Source organism: Xenopus laevis, chromosome 9_10L (assembly GCF_017654675.1).
Source record: "Xenopus laevis strain J_2021 chromosome 9_10L, Xenopus_laevis_v10.1, whole genome shotgun sequence".
In the NCBI taxonomy this organism is placed as follows: Eukaryota; Metazoa; Chordata; class Amphibia; order Anura; family Pipidae; genus Xenopus; species Xenopus laevis.
The window spans coordinates 41,511,795-41,533,809 of record NC_054387.1 but is presented as its reverse complement, the minus strand read 5'-3'; the positions used below and the strand labels follow the sequence as shown (position 1 = coordinate 41,533,809).

At 41.4% G+C, this 22,015-nt stretch overlaps 1 pseudogene; it reads right to left on the bottom strand.

The window, feature by feature from the left end:
- LOC121397957 overlaps positions 1-22,015 on the bottom strand; it is a 114,507-nt pseudogene that overhangs the window by 1,011 nt on the left and 91,481 nt on the right.

Genomic DNA, 22,015 nt, shown 5'->3' with positions numbered 1-22,015 from the left:
AACTCGGTCCCAAGTTCATCGGCCCTTTTCCAATTGTCGAGATCATTAATCCTGTGGCGGTTCATCTTCAGCTTCCCCAGAGATGCGAGTTCCTAATGTCTTCCATGTGTCTCTTCTCAAGCCTGCAATACCTCCTTCTTCTTCTTCCTCTCCCACTCCTGTTCTTGTTGATGGGCACCAGGAGTTTGAAGTTAAAAGAATTCTGGATTCCCGGATCTCCAGAGGCGTGTTGCAGTACCTGATTGAGTGGAAGGGGTTCGGTCCCGAGGAGTGCTCCTGGGTGAGAGATTCTGACGTCCACGCTCCCCTTCTTATCCGAAGATTTCACAAACAGTTTCTATCCAATCCCAGTCATATGATCACAACCATAATTCAAGATAATACACCTTCTATCACTCCAAGACATGACTCATATTCAAGGATTGACCTTATCTTAGCAGACCCGCAAACAACAGGTTTATTAGAGAATGCTTTTATTACAACTCAGTGGTGGTAGATATAGGAAATCAAATTGAGAATTTTGGCGACTCAAAACAGAAAATAAATAACAAATTGAACAGGGCCCTGTCAACTACTTCCAAACTGACAAATACTGAAACAATCCCGCAAACACTACGGTTAGGCCATAAGGCAGTAACTAGTGGGGAATTAAAATTAGCAAACAAGCTTAATATAATAGGGAAACCATACTTCCCAACATTTTGGAAACAAAAAGAGGGACAAAAAAGCTGGCGCGCATAGCGCAGCAACATTGTTTTCAACCATGCCCATTTTGTGGCCACACCCCCTAATTACCATGTTCAGGTTATGAAAGTTTGAACATATTTCTGTGGGTTTTTCCCCCAGTTATTACAGTTTTGCTAAAGAAGGTGAATTGCCCTTTAAGCTGTGAGTCTAACTTTTCCCGACGGAGTTGTTATCTTATATTGTTACAATTACTTATTTGCTTGTCTCAAAATTGTTACAAAAATATATTATTTGCTGCTCTGGCTGTTCTGGGCTCTCTGCCAAAAGCCAATTAAGTTAAAAACTTTGTTTCTTTTTCTGGCTGTTCAGTGCAGAGAAAAACTGGACTTTCCAGTACATACAAGGGACTGCTGGTTGAGCTGTCAAAAGAGGGACTGTCCCTCTAAAAACGGGACAGTTGGGAGGTATGGGGAAACCCAACAAGCAAACCTAGAGACCAAATTAAAGCAGCTAGAAACCTCTCTCCAGCCCTCCCAAACAAAATTGAAAAAACAAATAGAAGAAACCAGAGGACAGCTTAATAAAATATCACTTGCAAAGACAGAATATATATTTAAATTACTATGAACTAAAATATCATACTAAAAGCAACAAAGCAGATATTCTGGCAAACAGACTAAAGGAGATAAAAGCTCAAATGAAACACTTAAAACATAAAGGAAACCACATAACTAATCAAACAGATATTGCAGCAGCCTTTGCAGAGTATTATACAGGGCTCTACAATCTCTCAAATCAGACACAAACATAATCCCACCCCTAAAGAAATAGGGGTGTTTCTGAACACTGTGAAACTCCCCTCTATAACACAACAACAACAACAACTAGAACTACTTGACCCAATAACAGAGGAAGAGGCAGTAGACACAATTAAAAACCTGATGGCTGGGAAATCCCCAGGTCCTGATGGATTCTCAAATAACTATTATTAAATATTTTCATCTATATAAGCTCTGGGTGACAGACAATATAATCAATCCAGAATTTCTTTCAACACATATCGTTACTATTCCTAAGCCTGGAAAAGTCTCAGACAGCTGCACCAATATAGACCAATATATAATATATACAATTTATTGACACCAATATATAGACCAACAGCGCTTTTAAATAAGGATATTAAAATATATACTAAAATCCTGGCCAACAGATTGGCCCCACTACTTCCTGAACTAGTTCAAAATGACCAGGTTGGGTTTGTTGTGGGCAGACAAGCCCCTGATAACACTAGAAAATTGCTAGATCTCATCCATATAATGGAAAGAGAAAGGACCCCCCTGCTAGTCTTATCATTAGATGCAGAAAAGGCATTCGACAGGGTAAATTGGATATATATGCAAGAAGCTCTAAAACAAGTGGGATTTATGGGAAACAACCTCAGAGCAATCACACTGTTATACACCTCCCCATCTGCGAAAGTACAAGTTCCAGGAGTCCTATCTGATGCCTTTAACATAACAAATGGGACCAGACAGGGGTGCCCGTTATCACCCCTTATTTTTGTGCTCATGTTAGAACCTCTTGCAGAAAGAATCCACTCTCACACAGGTATAAATGGTATTCAAGTAGCAGATGAGCAACACAAAATTGGGTAATTTGCGGATGATATAATTCTGATACAAAGCCAGCCTTGGCGTTAGCCAACATAGTAAAGGAACTAAACAACTTTCAAAAAACATCCCACTACAAAATAGACCATAATAAGACACAAGCTCTCCCAAAATGGTTTTCCCCACGACATAGTAGAAATACAAGTTTGAATGGTGGGACTCCCTATCTGGGAGTTAAAATTCCTAAAACATTCAACAACACATATCAGTTAAACGTTCCTCCTCTACTCAGCACCATAAGAACAGACTGTGGAGAATTGCCACTACCAAAATTACAATCCTCCCATGCATGCTTTAATTGCTCCAAACACTGCAGGTCCACATACCCCCAAAATTCATCAAAGATCTCCAAAAAACACTCCATTCTTTCATATGGTAAGATAGGAAATCTAAATTAGCCCTAAAAATACTGCAATACCCGATACACAAGGGAGGTGTAGGAATACCTAATGTCTCCCTATACCACAAAGAGTCCATCCTCGAAAATGTGATAAGAGTACATAGTGCCCTAGGCTATGAAAAAATGGATAGACTAAGAATAGAATTTTATCTATCTGGACACTCCATAGCAGATATTATGCCACGACTTCTAACAACATTACAAACAACTAAGCTACTCCTTAATTATTGTGACAAAATATGTAATTTTGGGGACTTCTCATCAATACCCCCATCACAGTTCTCAAACTCCTGAGCCAAAACATAAATGTAGGACTATACGCCAAAGGAGTTGAAACAGTGAGAGACCTATATTTTGCTGATTCATAAAGACCGTTCAAATCTCCAAAAGGAAGATGACTTACCAGAAAGGACCAGATATCCATGGATACAAATAAGCCACTGGATGCAGACATATCTAGCAAACTATAAAACAATCAGACAATCAACATTGAAACCATTAGGTACATACTTTTTAGATGGCATTTGACACCTGCCAAAATATATGGTATCAACCCCACCTACAATGAGAAATGCTAGAGATGATGTGATACAAATGGTACCTTGATACATATGTGGTGGGAATGCCCACAAGTGAGCAAATTCTGGGACTCCATCTTTACATTTATAAAAACCCATTTGAATGGACAATCCCCTTTAAACTGGAGATTTCCCTTCTCAATGCAATCCCTCTCCCAATGAGGAGACTACTGTTCCAAATCTTCACGGCAGCAGCCACAATCATATCAAGGAGATGGAAACTTAAAACCGAATACATACAGAAAAAATTTACACTACCTGCCTCCTATGAACAGATGGAAAAGATGGCAGCTATCATGGAAAATAGAAGGGAAACAGGATATGTTAATAGTAAAAAAACTAAGCAGGAAGGAGCGGGACCTTTAGTTTCAGAGGGGGGTCAGCTGGTTGATGAAAACAAAATAAAAGCACAGATTCTGAACATTTTTCGATGTCTACACAAATGAGGAACCAGTTAATGAAGGTTTCCTTCTTAATAGCCCCAATTACAGTAATACAACTAATGATGCATGGTTCACACATGAGGAAATTCAAAAGAACATGTTAAGATTAACAAAGGTCCGGGGCCAGATGGTATTCATCCCAGGGTACTTAGCGATCTTAGCTCTGTGATTACCAAACCTCTTTACTTAATTTTTCAGGATTCATTGAGATCTGGCATAGTGCCGAGAGACTGGCGAATTGCTAATGTGGTGCCTCTATTCAAAAAAGGGTCCCGTTCTCAGCCTCAAAACTATAGGCCAGTTAGTCTGACGTCAGTTGTAGGAAAGCTTTTTGAAGGGTTAATAAAGGATAAGATACTGGACTTCATAGCAAATCATAATACTATGAGTTTGTGCCAGCATGGTTTTATGCGTAATAGATCTTGCCAGACTTACTTAATTTCTTTTTATGAGAAGGTAAGTAGAGACCTCGATTCTGGGATGGCAGTGGATGTGATTTACTTAGACTTTGCTAAAGCATTTGATACAGTGCCACACAAAAGATTACTGGTTAAATTAAAGAATGTTGGCCTGGAACATAATATTTGTACCTGGATAGAGAACTGGCTAAAAGATAGACTACATTTTCTAATTGGACCAGTGTTGTTAGTGGAGTACCACAGGGCTCTGTACTAGGTCCCTTGCTTTTCAACTTGTTTATTAATAACCTGGAGGTGGGCATTGAAAGTACTGTTTCTATTTTTGCAGATGATACTAAATTGTGCAGAACTATAGGTTCCATGCAGGATGCTGACACTTTGCAGAGTGATTTGTCTAAATTGGAAAACATGGCAGCAAACTGGAAAATGAGGTTCAATGTTGATAAATGCAAGGTTATGCACTTTGGCAAAAATAATATAAATGCAAGTTGTACACTAAATGGTAGTGTGTTGGGCGTTTCCTTAAATGAAAAGGATCTAGGGGTTTTTGTAGATAACAAGTTGTCTAATTCTGGGCAGTGTCATTCTGTGGCTACTAAAGCAAATGAAGTTCTGTCTTGTTTAAAAAGGGCATTAACTCAAGGGATGAAAACATAATTATGCCTCTTTATAGGTCCCTGGTAAGGCCTCATCTGGAGTATGCAGTGCAGTTTTGGACTCCAGTCCTTAAGAGGGATATAAATGAGCTGGAGAGAGTGCAGAGACTAAGTGCAACTAAATTGGTTGGAGGGATGGAGGACTTGAATCATGAGGGGAGACTGTCAAGGTTGGGCTTGTTTTCTCTGGAAAAAAAGGCGCTTGCGAGGGGACATGATTACACTTTACAAGTACATTAGAGGACATTATAGACAAATAGCAGGGGACCTTTTTACCCATAATGTGGATCACCGTACCAGAGGCCACCCCTTTAGACTAGAAGAAAAGAACTTTCATTTGAATGCACTGCCGGGTGATGTTGTGATGACTGATACAGTTAATGCTTTTAACCCATTGCCTGCCAAGCACGTACGCTGTACGTTCTGGCAGGCAAGGGCTTTAACTGCCAAGAACGTACCTAGTACGTTCTGGCAGAAATCAGTGCTGATCTCTGCATCAGCGGCTTTAGCCGCCTCTGCAGAGACTTAGCAGTGCTGACAGCCCCCTGGGCAACAAGGCTGGGGGGCTGTCATGTCGGTCCTGCAACAGGATTCTCGCAGGGCCGACCTAAAATCGCAAGAAGAAGCAACTTACCAGCTCCTCCGTCTTCCTTCTTCTCTCTGCTTCTCTGGCGACGCCCATGCACTTCCTGGCTGCAGTGACTCATTAGCACACAAGCTCCTGCTCCAGCAAAGGTAAGTGGTCTTTATTTTATAACTACACACTACACTTGTATAGATCAATACAGTTACACAATTACACACTCATTTTAGTAAAGATTTTTTTTTTTGTAAAGTTATGTACACTTATTTGCACTTATTTCACACTTATATACACACCGTCACACCACTTTTAGAATTGTATACACATGTATACACAAAAAAAGGCATTTTTTTTTACTTTTTCATTTTACTAATTTGTGTTTTTTTACCCCTAAAAACCATTTGTTTTGGCAGCATGACTATTGGGTAATCGATTTTGGCCACTAATTATGCTGTTGGATCAGTCATTTTGTTATTTCATTGATTTACACAATTTTTGTGTTTTTATTGCAATTTTATCCCTGCCTTATTTTTCCTTATGTATCTTTAGTATAGTTTTGCTGTTTGGTGCTTTGGTATAGAAAGATATATTTTACTTTGTTTGATCCGTCAGAATATGTACTTTCCAAAAATATATGGTGTTCTGGGGGCTTTTTACAGTTTGGGGGTCTTACAACACAACACAAAGTCGGGGTACTGTTTTCAGCAGCTTAGTTGGCTAGTGTGAAAATTCATATGCATGTTTTTCATTTGGGGTCTGTACACACCACATACTTTGGTAAATCTATGCATATTGGGCATCAAGCTATTCATTAGACCTCTCAGGTCCATATTTAGGGTGATTTTTCTTTGTACGTAAAACATTGTGTGCGGAAAAATGCGGCAAACTGCAACATTTTTAGACTATTTTCAGAAATGTTGTAAAAACCTCTACGTTTAGAAAAGCTTTGCAGTTTGGTAGTTTGGTGTAGAAAGACGTCTTTATCTGCAGAATGTGTACTTTCCAATAACATATGGTTTTGGGGGTCTTTGCTGTTAGGAGGGTCTTGAGGCACATAATATGAAGTCAAGGGTCTATGTTCACCGAAGATGAATCGGCAGCGGAGAAAACTCACATGCACTATTTTTATTTGGGGTCCGCACATGCCAGCTGCCTTGGTATATCAATGCATATTGGGCATCAAACTGTTCAGTAGACCCTTGGCATCAATATTTATGGTGTTTTACAATTGTATGTAAGAAATTAGATGAGATAAATACGGCCAATTGCAATATTTTTAGCCGATTTTCAAAAATGTAAAAACCGTTGCTTTTATCGCCAAATTTAGGAAAGACTTGCGACTTGGTAATTTGGAGTACAAAGACATGCATACCCAATTTGGATTCGCAGGAATGTGTACTTTCCGAAAATATATGGTTTTCTGGGGCGAACTTACTTTTTTCTACCTTTGCCCCCCCCCAAAACAACGTAAATGTGTTGATTTTGCAGTACCTGAAATGACAGACCATATGGGGGTCTTCTTTTTGGGGCCCCTGTATGCCACGTGCTTGGGTACACCTATACATATTGGGCAACAAACTGTTCAGAGGACCATAAGCTTTCATATTTGGGGTGATTTCTCTTGATACCTAAAAGTATGTGGGTAATACGATGCTGCAGGGTGGAAATTTTGAGGTGATTTTTGGAAATGTCACCAAAATCACCAAATTTAGGAATGGTTTGTGGCTTGTTACTTTGGAGTACAAAGACATGCATACCAAATTTAGATTTGTGGGAATGTGTACTTTCCGAAAATATATGGTTTTCTGGGGTGAACCTACTTTTTTCTACTTTTGACCCCCCCAAATGATGTAAATGTGTTGATTTTGCAGTACCTAAAATGACAGACCATATGGGGGTCTTCCTTTAGGGGCCCCTATATGCCACATGCTTGGGTACACCTATACATATTGGGCATCAAACTGTTCAGAGGACCCTAGGCTTTCATATTTGGGGTGATTTTGCTTGATACCTAAAAGTATGTGGGTAATACGATGCTGCAGGGTAGAAATTTTGAGGTGATTTTTGGAAATGTCACCAAAATCACCAAATTTAGGAATGGTTTGCGGCTTGGTACTTTGGAGTACAAAGACATGCATGCCCAATTTAGATTCGTGGGAATGTGCTTTCCGAAAATATATGGTTTTCTGGGGTGAACTTACTTTTTTCTACTTTTACCCCCCCCCCCAAACGATGCAAATGTGTTCATTTTGCAGTATCTGGAATTACAGAACTGATAGCTCAAATGAGGTGTCTATATTTTAGGGCCCCTATATACCACGTGCTTATGTACACCTATACATATTGGGCATCAAACTGTTCAGTGGACCCCAGGCTTTACATTGATACCTAATGATTTGTGGGAGATATGATTCTGTAGATTGGAAGCTTTGAGGTAATTTTCCAAAAAATTCACCAATTTCTATAAAACATTATAACTTTAGGAAACAATTGCAACTTGGTATTTTGGAGTACAAAGATATATTTACCCATTTTTGATTCACCAGAATCTGTTCTTTCTAATAATGGGTAGTTTTCTAGGGTAAACCTACTGTTAGTGGAATGTTTGGCCTTGAAATCAGAAGTATGCAGTTTGGGAAGCGGTGCTTTGGAAATTTGGTAGTGTACTGCTTGTAGATTTTGATCTATACAAGTGAGAAATCTCCATAAAACTATATATATTTGGTATTGCCGCGTTCAGGAGACATAGACCATTCCAAATCGGCTGTGTTCTCATACATAAAGTAAATGATGTTTCTGATATATGTGATTGTTCTTTGTGAAACATAATTTTTTTCATTTTATTGGACACTTAGAAGCCTATATTTTTTTACAGAAGTAGAATTACACCAAAATTCTTGCATATTTTGAAAGTTCAGGTTGTCCTGAAAAAAATAATATATTGTTTTCCTGGGTAAACTAAAAGACCACCCCAGGAAAGGCCCTTAAAGTGAAAGATTGCAAAATATCTAAAAACTGCTTGGCAGTAGATGTTCGCATCTAGGACAAAACGGCTGGCAGGGAAAGGGTTAAGAATTGCTTGGATGATTTTTTGGACAGACATAATATCAAAGGCTATTGTGATACTAAAATCTATAGTTAGTATAGGTATGGGTATATGCAATTTATGTGAAAGTATACAGGGGTGTGTGTATGGATGCTGGGTTTTCATTTGGAGGGGTTGAACTTGATGTATTTTGTCTTTTTTCAACCCAATTTAACTAGGTATACTATGATAAAGTTTGGTTGCCATGGCAACCATCAGAAGATCTCCCTATCCCCTCCTCCCTATGTGCAGCTACCCAGGAAATAATGGAGAACAATGGAGAAGGCACAAATGATGAGGAGACCCATTAGTTTATTGTACTATTGTTTATGGCTTACAATGTTATACAATATTACAATGTATTATAATACATTGTATGTGTTATTCCACAAAAGTGATAAATATGACCGTTATAACTTCTTAAATAAATCATTATTTTGGTAAAAAAACAAAAACAAAAAAAAAACGGCAGCATATGTATTTTCCTTTACTAAGAACAATTCAGCAGGAACAGCCCCCTAAGTTTGTTCATAGCCTATACAAACAGATCCCATAAAACGATGGCAGCATAGGTATTCCACAGTACTAAGCAGAATTTAGCAGGAACAGCCCCCTAAGTTTGTTTATTGCCTGTACAAAGATATTCCATAATACAACAACATAATACAAGCAATGATTACTATACAGCAGGAAGGTTTGAAAGTAGTTGTTTATTGTGTGTTTACTATGAAAATGTGCAGTATATACCTGTGCTGAGTATGCAGTTGAACTCCACATAAGTAAAACTGAGTAACAAGTGAAATGTATTTATGTTGTATATATCCATGGTGCTGCACACACATTTTACACCAGTAACCACAATTTGCACATTTTTTTTGTACACATAGCCTAAACAAGATGAGGGAACATTTTATCCCAGTTGCCCAGCCCCAACTGGCAGCAGTCACGTGGACAGAGGGGAGAGCAGGAACGATTTGCCCACCCAGCTCCAGGACCCTGCGACAGACAAAATTCCTTCAAGGGGGCCCCACCAAAAAATAGTTCCAATTGGGCCTCACACTTGGTAAGACCAGCGCTGCCTGCTGATGGTATCAGGCCCGGACTGACAATCTGTCAGTTCGGGCAATTTCCCGAAGGGCCGCTCCATTTGCCTTTGAAATGGGCCGCTTCTGATTTGCGGCGTCTGGGCAGGGGGAGAGAGACTTACAGCATGCACGCTGTGCTTCTCCTTCACAGACAACCAGCAGCTGCGTGCTCCTCCTCCCTCGATCAGTCAGGGAAAGGCAAAGGTGATTGGCCAGAAGACGGGTTTGGAGGTGTCAGAGAGTTCCTGTGCTGTTTCACGAAGCTCCTAGGAGAGGTAGGGGTGTCTGTGTGTGTGTTTGTGTCTCTGTGTTTGTTTGTCTCTGTGTGTGTTTGTGTCTCTGTGTGTTTGTCTTTTTGTGTGTGTGTGTGTCTCTCTGTGTCTGTGTGTCTCTCTGTTTGTGTGTCTTTTTGTGTGTGTCTCTGTGTTTCTGTGTCTCTGTGTGTGTCTGTGTGTCTCTCTGTGTTTGTGTCTTTTTGTGTGTTTGTGTCTCTGTGTCTATGTGTCTATGTGTCTTTGTGTTCGTGTGTCTCGTTGTGTGTGTGTGTTTGTGTGTCTCTTTGTTTCTGTGTCTCTGTGTGTGTCTGTGTGTCTCTCTGTGTTTGTGTCTTTTTGTGTGTTTGTGTGTCTGTGTGTCTTTGTGTTTGTGTGTCTCTTTGTGTGTGTGTGTGTTTGTGTGTGTGTGTTTACATGTGGGCTGCTTTGTTTGTTTTTTGCCCGGGCTACTTTTTGCTCCCAGTCCGGCTCTGGATGGTATTGTACAGAAATCATACAGCATTTAAAAATGACAGTAGCATCAGCATTCTGGGGCACTGTACGCCAGATAATCAAATCAGTCACTGACATCGATATTGCCAATGACCCCTTAGCCGTTCTCTTACACGATTCTCCTCTCTCAATCCGGGCATATAAAAAGTCGTTAGCTCCTGTCATGCTGGACATGGCAAAATCTCTTATCCCGATTAAATGGAATCAGACCTCTAGTCCTACTGTGAGCGACTGGGTGCTAAAGATGCAGGAGAATCGGAGATTTGAGGAGCTGAAATTTGATTCAGCAACTGATTCTCAAAGTTTTACAGAACGGTGGTTCTACGGGATACAATTTTTGAGCTCAGACCTTTATAAGCAGCTGTGTCCCGTGTAAGATTGTTTTTGATTGCTGGGTTCATTTACTTTACTACAGTCTTCTTTTTCTCGCATGATTGAGGGATTCGCTGCTTTCGTTCGGAGGCCCCGACCCAAACAAGTAAGGTGTTTTACGGTCAGTTACTGCATTTCCGATCTAACTCATGGATGCCTTTTTGGAATACATTTTTGGAGTCTGATAGAGCTTCCCCAGTCAGGTGCGTCTACCTTCTCTTCCCACTTCTGTCATTTCTATTTCTCTACCCTCTTGCATCCTTTCCTAACCCCTTTTCTTTTCACCTCTTCTCTCTTTCCACTCCTCGCTCTTTTCTTCCTCATCTCCTTTACTCACCATGATTTTCCTTTTGGTTTCTTTTCTGCTCATTCGGAAGATACTTAGCGTGCACTAACTCATGGTTTACATTGCGTGAGGGAAACTTTACCTGTACTTGGGAGCCTCATGGATTTATGCCTTACTCCGAGATCACTTGTCAGCGGTCTCTCATTTTGGCTATCTACGATTTTCTCCGCTTCCCGTGGTTCACCATACTGTCTAGATTAACCATGTTATGCATGCTGTCATTTATATTTCTTGTGCCGCTGTTTGTATTTCTGATATGAGTTTTCTTTTTCAAAACCAATAAATATATTATTTAAAAAAAAAAAAAAATGACAGTAGCATATACATAGCCTGAATGATAAATACATAGTAACATACCTTAACATTCATATTGGCAGATGAAGAAGACTGCCCACATAAATAGTTGTGTTTATTTACTGGTAGTTACCCAAACCCCAAGGTCTGGGATCCCCAGAGCACGGCCAAAGAACAAACACCTACAGTATTATAGCTGGAAATACCCATGATCCACCTTAGGCACCAGAAAACTGGAAAACGAACCCTAAAGGAGGATTTACCTCTAATGAAACAAGTAAAATCAGTATTACAGAACATATCCCACAAGCATGACCACAATTACAATCTGCAGAGGCTGCTCACATATGCCACAATTAGCCTAGAAGGTCAGTACAGGTATGGGATCTGTTAACTTATCCAGAAACCTGTTTTCCAGAAAGTTCTAAATTACAGAAAGGCCGTCTCCCACAGACTGAATTTTATCCAAATAATACACATCTTTTAAAATGATTTCCTTTATCTCACTTATAATAAATGGTACCTTGTACTTAATCCAAACTAAGATATAATTAATCCTTATTGGAAGCAAAACCAGCCAATTGCGTTTATCTAATGTTACATGATTTTCTAGTAGACTTGAGGTATGTCAATCCAAATTACAGAAAAATTCATTATCCGTAAAACCTCAGTTCTCAAGCATTCTGGATAACAGGTCCCATACCTGTATGGCAAACTCTATGTTGCATAGTAAACATATTTAACCAGGTTGTTATTAACCAGACACAATGACATCGCCAAGACCTATCGCAGCAATACAATCTGTCTGCAATAACCATGACCCAGTACTGGTGCCATTCTCTGGAGAATTCAGGTAGAATAGATACGCGTATATAATGATGTATATAAATAATTCTATTTGTTACTCAGGTAAGCATCACATTAGCCAGTTCTCAGAACTTAATGCACAAGTGCCATAACTGCTAAAAACACCTTCCATAACAAGTAAAAGGATTCAGCATATTACCCAGTGTAGTAGGAAGGAGCCGTAACACAAGACTGCATCCATTCTCTGTAAAGGTCAGGTAGAACAAGCAGATCACATGATTCCATTCAGCTGAGGCTACTCAGGTGTTGCATCTCATTAGGAAGGTCTCAGGGCTTACTACATAATTAGCTGCCATAGCGCAATGCAGAATAGCTGAAAGGTTCAATGCATTACCCAGTCTCTCTGCAAATATTCATAACACTAGATTAGTGCTATACCCTGGATGTTCAGGTGGAGACAGGGATAACACAGGACCCCTAGCTAAATATCTAATTCCCTTGTAACTGAAGCAGATATGTAGCAAATAATCAGGCCACTTGCTCCTTTGTAGCTCACAATGCCAGCCAAAAGGTTAAAGACACATTAAAGGCACATGGGATCAAGTATACCATAACCGCATTGTTCTACCTTTTATAGCACTGGAGATCCCAGGATGAGACTAAAGGACTGATTCACCTTTGAGTTAACATTAAGTATGTTATAGAATGGCTAATTCTAAGCAACTTTTCAAACAGTCTTTATAGTTTAATTATTTAATTTTTTTTCTTCTGACGCTTTCCAGCCTTCAAATGAGGGTCACTGACCCCATCTAAATAGAAATGTTATGTAAGGGCAGAAACACACGGGAAGATTCGAGGAGATTAATTTGCTACTAATTGCCTCTTCTTCAGGAGACTAATCTCCCCGAAAAGCCTTCCTGTTGGCTACAATCGAAATTGCCGGTGGGTTGGCACTCGGAGCCCTTCGTTTTCTAAAGTCCCCAGAAGTTGCCTCACAAAGAACCCCAGCGGTGATTTAGATTCTAGCCGACGGGAAGGCTTTTCGGGGAGATTAGTCGCCTGAAGAAGAGGCAATAAGTCACCGGGCAATGAAATCACCCCTAATCTTCCTGTGTGTCTTTACCCTAAAGCTACAAATGTATTGCTATTGCTACTTTTTATTGGTCTTCTTTCTATTCAGATCCTCTCCTATTTATATTCCAGTCAATTAAAATCAATGCATGGTTGCTAGGGTAATTTGGACCCTAGCAACACGACTGCTTAAATTACAAATTGGAGAGCTGTTGAATAAAATGCTAAATAACTCAAAAACCACAAATAATAAAAAAACAATTGATAATTGCCACAGAATATCACTGCCGCATTATATTGAAAATTAACTTAAAACTGAAGCATCCATTTAATGTACAGGGGAACAAGATCTTATAGTCTAAAAAATACCCAAGGTTAAAAAGCAAAAAAAAATATCGCTTCCAGAGCAGAAAGGAAAAACATACCCCACCGATGGGGTGGTTGGCTTTTAAAACTTATGGGAGGGTCCTTCTGATGGGGGTGGGGATATCCTGGTGAGTGCTGATATGGAATATGTCAGGTCTAGACTGAAAGTCAAAATATTCCCTAGCATTCCAAGTACACAGAGGCCAAAACAAAACCCCACCATCCCACTTAATTGTGATTTTCTATTGTATCTTACAGCAGCCCCTCTGGCACTTGAAGTATGTCCAGCAACATTCAGCTCCCTAAAATTCTAAAAAGCTTCTCTTTCTCTCTAGTTCCCCTACAGTCATCTGGGCAGCATCAGGCCACAGGCTATGAAAAAAAAAAACAAATAACAGAACCTAGCGCAATATTTTTAATATTCAGTGCAGTCACTAGGGTGTTCCAACACTAATCTGTGTGTGTCTTCAACCATAGAAAGTCTAGGTACAGATGTATGCATGGCTCATAATGGAAATTACTGATACGGAATAGGGCAGAACAGAAGAAAGAGCGAAAGCGCAGGGGGACACAGATAGGGAGTGTATATCATACTGTCTGTGCATGTGTTTTTCTGTGAGGCTGTGTTTGTGTGTATTGTGAGTGCCTCTGATCTGCCCCAGTTAGTGATGTGTGAATCTGTGTCGTTTCACTTTGCTGAAAATTCCCGAATTTACCACAAAATTCACGAAGTGCATTAAAGTCAACGTGCATCAAAATTATTTTGATGCGAGCGACAATTTTTATGTGTGTGATTATATTGCCCAAATGCATTAAAGTTGATGGTTGTCTGAATAATTTTGACACTTTTATGCGCGCGACTATTCTGATGCACAACAATTTTTTTTTCGTTACGGCGGATTTTTTGCAAGCAAATTTTTATTCGCTAGTGGTGAAACACAGAAATTTACCACTAATACGTGCCTGGTGAATTTATTCGCCCATCACCAGCCCTAGTCTGTATGCATCAGCCTATTCTTCTTATAGGGATCCAGAGTACATGTCCCTTTTATATGCTAGAGCAATTGTAAAATTTAAAATCACAGCCACACATAAAATCGACACCTTTCTGTGCCCTTGTTTTAAGAAACTGAAAATGCTCACAGCTGAAGACAAGACAGGAATATATGAGCAAGCCAAAAAACTCCTATCAGCTAAAAAACCTCCTCAGCTGTCTGTGCCATTGCCTGATTTCATTTGCAGTTATACAGTCTTTACTATTGCCACAGCAACTATTAGCTGTAGTTCAACATCATCCACACTCAGTGCCACCACCACTACCAACACCCACAGTACAAGCATCACTGTTGCTTGTCAGCCATCAGCTAGTTTAACTACTTCTCATTTTTTTTGTGAAAAACTGCAGACTATAGAGAGTAAAGCAAATGTTTTAGTAACATCTAAAAGAAAAAGTGAGTGGGAAGATGGAGTAGTGCATGGTAGTAATGAAGATAAAATCAGGAACTACATTGATACCAACCCAGCCTCCTACCTCTCATCCCCACCACTGCTCCGTCACCGGGCTGGGCAAATTTTTTTTTTAATTTAAAAAATAAATTTATAGGCACCCGAGGGCTGCCCCCTAAAAAACCTGCTGCCCTCGGCCTTAATATAAATACGCCCCTCATCCTACAGTGGAAAAATTTTGTGGGTTAGGATCGGGTGGAGGTTGAGTTTTTCCTGACCCGCATATCACTAACTGAGGGGTTCTGTGACCATATAAAGGCAAAAGGCTGCAGGCTGAGTTATACAGGGAATTCTGAGTATCACTGTATTATAAGGGGTAATGTACCCCCTACTGTGAATTATAAGGATTTAGCATTTTGCAACAGAAAAGAAACTCTAGCCAATAGCCACCTCTATCATCACAGCCCTGCCGCCATATGTGTAAAACATGCCATGACCCCATCTTCATAGGTCATCAATCTGTCCCCAACTTCAGTGCTCTGGCACCAATGGTGTCAGCCCACCTCAGATATCATTGCTGTACCTGCTTGTGTGTTTTTTTGCCAAGGGTAAAAGGTGGCAACCCTAGACTAAATACTATCTGAGCTGCCACCTTTAAGGATTGTAACCCACATGATGGAGTTTTAGCCCCAAATAGGATACTTTATTCAGTCTCAGAATTTTCTGCAGTTAACACATTTTCCACGGTTGTTTCAGTCTGCAGTACTGTGGTTGTTAATTTGTTTGATTTTGACATTTAGTATTATTATAAGTAGTAGGATAAATGACTATATTTTGGAAGTTATGGTCTATATGTAGATGGAAAGGAAGTTTACTTAATAAACGAGCACAACACAGAAATCAAGTCTCCAGACCCCTTCGGCATTTAAACTTTTATAGGATGGTAGGGTATGGTAATCAACATTTTGGAACAATTTTTCTTATCCAGTAAACTCCTGGTTCCAAGCATTCCAAATAATCACATACCTGCAATAAAAAGTTTAAAAAGATATAGTGGGTAACTTTAGACCTTGGGCATAATGACTGTTGGGGGTTCTGTTGGATGGGGAAATTAGTAGGAGAGCGGCTGGGGGTCTTATAGAATGAGAGTTGGTGGTGGGAGGGGAGGCTTGTCGACTATGTTTAGACCCAGGGGCAGGCAACTAAGTAATTAGTCATCAGAACTGCAGGTCAGGCGGGTGCAGGCTGAATTTTGGGCATCCATGGCGGGCAGAGTGTGGGTCACACTGGGGTACTACATTACTTTAGTGGCTATGTTTTCTGATATTGCTTTAGTGACTTAGGTGTTGTGAACCTATTGGTGCAGCTCAGCTCATGTATCTGATCAGTGATTCAGTGTTATAGTGACTTGGCCAAGTCAGTCCTGACCCTTCTGTGGCTTATTGGAAAGCCCACTGATCACTGACCCCTTCCTCACTTACCTGTTCCTGGAGTGAGGGTTCAGGAAATTGGGTTATCTGCAGCATCATCAGTGATTTCCTGGATAGTTGGGGGTCACAAAGAATGCACATTAGTTACCAGGAACTATCTGCCAGACCCCTCTCACATGACTTTCAGGTGCTGCTACTGGCATGCAGTGAGTGTTGCGCATTAGGGCCACACTTCTATAGATGCTGTTCTGAGGGGAGCCCTGCTCTAAGCTCTAGAGGATAATGTACCCAGTACAAATATAACCCCCATATGTAACAAAATACACAGTTTGCTCATGTGCAGAAGCCCCATAGCAACCAATAAGATGTTTGCTTTTAAACAGGTGCCTGGGAAATGCTTCCAGCTGATTGGTTGCTTTGGGTTATTGCATATGGACAGTTTTACAATCGTGAGTGCAAAGTGCAATTTCAGGTGAAATTACTGTTTGTTTTTGTTTTGTTTATTTAATCTGTCCATTCGGGTAATTACAAAGATGCCCAAAGTTTCCAAACTTTGTACTTTGCACAGAGAGCTGCTGTGATAACTGAGCCCTAATATTTGTCCTCCTAATACAAACACAACAGAACACCTACCTATTTTTTTCCTTATCCAAAGACATTTGGGACATCCATATACCCTCCTCCTAAAACACAGACATCAGTGGCACCTACCTCTCCCCTTAATATTTATTTTGGGGTTGACTTGCCCTATAACTCCTAATACTTATATATCTGGGACACCTTCTCTCCTTAGACAAAAGCATTTATCGGAACAGGTACAAGTTCACTCAATACCTTCAGAACACACAGTGTCTTTTTCAGCAAGTGCAAGAGCAAGTTATGTTTGATGATTCTCTTCCCTGCGGATCCCCTCAGAGCTGGGTGCTGTGTGCCAGAGGGTAGGTTTCGGCCCATCTGTTGCTGTATCAGGTTGGGAGGAAGCAGGGAGGGAAGAATTAATCCAGACTCAACTTTTCCTTTCTCTTTTCCTCAGGAATTCTACCTAGATCCGAAGGGAAGACATGCTGAACTTCATAGGCTGCTCCTGCGATTACTTATCCTGTAGCTTTAGAGCTTTAGGGTTCTTACACACTGCATTTTTTTCAAATGCATGTTGAGCATATAAATAAGCATATATTGCATTGGTGTGCTTTTTTTAACTTATGCTTACAGCTTCTTATGCTTAAGAGCAATAAAATGAAGCATGTTGCATTTAATCAAATGTGATGAAACAGGAATGGAGTAAAACGCAGCTCAGAACGCTCCTGAGTACAATCAGATAGAATATAATGGAATCAATTAGCAAATGTGTTTAGTTGTGCTCAAACCTGTGTCTTAAATTCACATTAAACATAAAAATACCCATGTGTAAGAGCCATAAGGTACTTTTGTACTCAGCATACATAAAGATTTGGAGGTTCCTCCATGTACACCGCATCAAGTCGTAAGAGTGCAACTTATTTTCTACTTTTGCTAAGAGCCGTAAGGGACACTTACCTCTCTTACCCTTAGTCCAGGCTTTCTTGCTCCCACTGCCCCCCCACATGTAGGAATGGGGGCAGGCTGGGTTGCCTAGGGTGCTTGGCCTCTGCCTCATTCCCTTCCTTGTGCAGATAGGGCAGTTTAATTTACTAACTGCTACAATTGATCTGTTATATCAACAATAAGACATAGCACAAGCAACATAGCATATCTTCCCTGTACAGCGGGAGTACGTCTGCTCAGCTGCACTACAGAGCCAGTACTAAGAGTAGGCAAGCAAGGCACATACCTTGGGTGCAATAGGAAGGGGGAGTGAGCGGACGGATAAGACAGGGGAGAACAAGCAGGTTGAGAGGCTAGTGGGGGAGTGAGATGTGCAGAATGAGTGGTGGATACAGTCATATTTTTCCTCTGAAAAGGAAACTCCAGAGACTGGTTCACCCTTTTGGTTTGGCCCTTGGTTTGGGGATATTAAGCAGTGGAAAAGGATAACTCAATCCCCACCAAAGAACAGAAAGCACGCCAAAACTTTGAGACAAACTGAACCCCCCTGTCAGAAACAATATTTTCAGGAAAACCATGTAACTTAAAAATGTGATTAACAAACAAATCAGCCAAGGTTTTAGCAGAAGGGAGGTGTGAAAGGGGAACAAAATGGCTCATCTTACTAAACCTATCCACCACCACCCAGATCACAGTTTTACCCTGAGAAGTCAAGAATAAAGTCCATCGAAAGATGGGACCAAGGTTTTTCTGGAATGGGTAAGGGAATTAACAAACCCTGGGAAGAATTTCGAGAAGCTTTGGATCTTTGGCAGATTGGGCAGGAATTAACAAAAGCCTTAGCATCCTGTTTGAATGATGGCCACCAAACATGACGGGATAACAGGGACACCGTCTTAGAAATGCCTGGATGCCTTGCCATCTTAGAATCATGAACCTCTCTCAAAACTTGCTCCCTAAATTCCTGTGGTACAAACCATCTCCCCGACGGGGTATCCGTAGGAGCAGATGTTTGAAAAGGAAGCAAATGAGAAGAAAGGTCAGATTCAAGGGTTGCTATGATAATTTCCCTAGGAATAATGGGAGTACACTCACTAGAGTCAGAAGAAATGGATTTGAAACTCCTAGAGAGTGCATCCGCCTTGGGTTTTTTAGTCCCAGGCCTGAAAGTCAGAGAAAAAATTAACCTTGTGAAAATAGAGCCCACCTAGCCTGCCTAGGACTAAGGCGTTTAGCAGACTCTATGTATAGTAAATTCTTGTGGTCAGTATAGACCGTCACCAGATGTTTTGCACCCTCCAGGAGGTGCCGCCATTCCTCAAAGGCCCATTTGACTGCCAACAATTCCCTGTTACCTATATCATAATTCACCTCTGCGGGTGAAAACTTCCTGGAGAAGAAAGCACAGGGATGCAACTTGTTGGTAGTCGGGTGCCTTTGAGAAAGGACTGCCCCAGCTCCCACTTCAGAGGCGTCAACCTCCACAATAAAAGGTAGTGCAGTATCGGGGGTGTCTGAGAATGGGGGCTGAACTGAATTCCTTTTTTAGGAATCAAACGCTTGAACGGCCTCCAGGGGGCCACATACTGGGGTCAGCACTCTTTTAGTCAGATTAGTGATGGGGGCCACAATGAAGGAAATTTTTTTTGATAAACTGCCGATAATAATTAGCAAAACCAATAAATCTTTGGGTTGCACGTAACGAAAGGGATTGGGTCCAATCCACCTCGGGACTCCTTGGCCATTTAACAGGCGCCTTAGATGGCACGCCACAGTGGCCAGGCCTTCCAGGAGTGGTTCTGGATGACCATTAGCATTAACTGGCTACTGCAGCTTGAAGAAAACGGAATCTTAAGCACGCCTCCAAGGTTTGCCAAAGATACCTCTCGGGTTTTGAACTCGGGACTCCCCGGCCATTAAGCAGGCACCATAGCCGGTGCGCCACAGTGTCCAGGCCTTCCTGGAGTGGTAACAGATGACCATTAGCATTTACTGGCTAATGCAGCTTGAAGAAAAGGGAATCTTAAGCATGCCTCCAAGGTTTCCAAAAGATACCACCTGGGAATCGAACTCGGGTCTCCCCGGCCATTCAAGAGGCGCCATTGCCGGTGCGCCACAGTGGCCCAGTGTACCAGCAATGGTTTTGGATGACCATTAGCATTAACTGGCAAATGCAGATTGAAGAAAGGGTAACCTTAAGCATGCTTCCAAGCTTTGCAAAGGATACCTGTCGGGATTCGAACTCGGGACTCCCGGCCATTAAGCAGGCATGATAGCCGGTGCGCCACAGTGTCCAGGCCTTCCTGGAGTGGTAACAGATGACCATTAGCATTTACTGGCTAATGCAGCTTGAAGAAAAGGGAATCTTAAGCATGCCTCCAAGGTTTCCAAAAGATACCACCTGGGAATCGAACTCGGGTCTCCCCGGCCATTCAAGAGGCGCCTTAGCCGGTGCGCCACAGTGGCCCAGTGTACCAGCAATGGTTTTGGATGACCATTAGCATTAACTGGATAATGCTGCTTGAAGCAAAGGGCATCTTAAGCATGCCTCCACGGTTTGCAAAAGGAACCTCCCGGGATTCGAACTGGGACTCCCCGGTCATTTAACAGGCGCCTAAGCCAGGGCGCCACGCCTTCCAGGAGGGGTTCCAGGTGTCCATTACAACCGAACGTCTCATGGTGTCTCTTCATATAACAGGTAGTGCCGGCAGGCTATTTTCTGCCTAATAGAGTCAATGCGCTCCCTGGAGGCCCTTATAAGGGAGACCTTCTCGATAGCCAAGTGGTTAAGGCATCCGCCCCCGGTGCACAAGGTCGTGAGTTCGATTCCCGCCCCCGGCAGAAACTCGTCATCGTCTGAACAGGTCATTGGGTCGAAGAAGGGGATCAGATGGTGCGTTGATCAGTGGAAGTTACTGGCTGGTGTAACAGTGCCCGATGGAATCTGAAGAAGTTGCAGCCTGGAGTAAGAGTGGCCAATGGAACAGGGGAAATTGCAGCCTGGAGTAAGGGTGACCGATGGATCAGTGGAAGTCGCCTCCTGGGGAAAGAGCACAGCGTAGATCAAAGGAGGAATAGGGAGGGACGATGGCACGATGGCCAAGGTGGAGGTGACCTGCCTGGGATGGAAAGAGGGGTCTTGCTGAAAAAAATGGTGGTCGGCAGGTGCTCTTGCTGAATGAAACTGTATTTGGCTGGCTTTCTTCTAATAAAGGTTTCCTTTTTAACCCACTAAGGTATCTGCCTTGGGTGGGTTCCCCATCTGGCTTCCTATCCACTAAAAGAGGTTGTTCCCCTTTGAGTTAGCTTTTAGTATGCTGTAGAGAGTGATATTTTGAGACAATTTGCAATTTGTTTTATTTATTTTTCAAATCTTTTTTATTCAGCAGCTCTCCAGTATGTGGTTTCCACAATCTGGTTGCTCTGGTCCATATTACCTTAGCCACCATGTATTGATTTGAATAAGAGACTGGAAAATGAATAGGAGAGGACCTGAATAGAAGAGAAGTCATAAAAAGTAGCAGTAACAGTAAATGTATAGCCTTGCAGAGCACTTCTTTTTAGATGGGGTCAGTGACCCCATTTGAAAGCTGGAAAGAGTCAGAAGAAAAAGGCAAATAATCAGAAACTATAAAAAATAATGTAGACCAATTGAAAAGTTGCTTAAAATTTGGGCCATTCTATACCATACAAAAAGTTAACGTAGAGGTGAACCACTCCTTTAAACTACCCATGCATCTGCTTCTGGTCATGGGTTCCATTTAACACATTGCCCATACCTTGTGCTTACCTTGCCCATACCTTGACCTTTCTTTGACCTTACATTGCCCATGCCTTGCCATCACATCGATTTGGGGAATCCCATATAGCAAACACCTCCCTGCTGCCCTCTTTTGGGGTTTGCATAGCTTCAGCCCACGGCTAACCTTGAAAATTGCTTATTCAGAGTAGTGTTCTGTACAGAATTTAAAAAAATATCGGGTTAT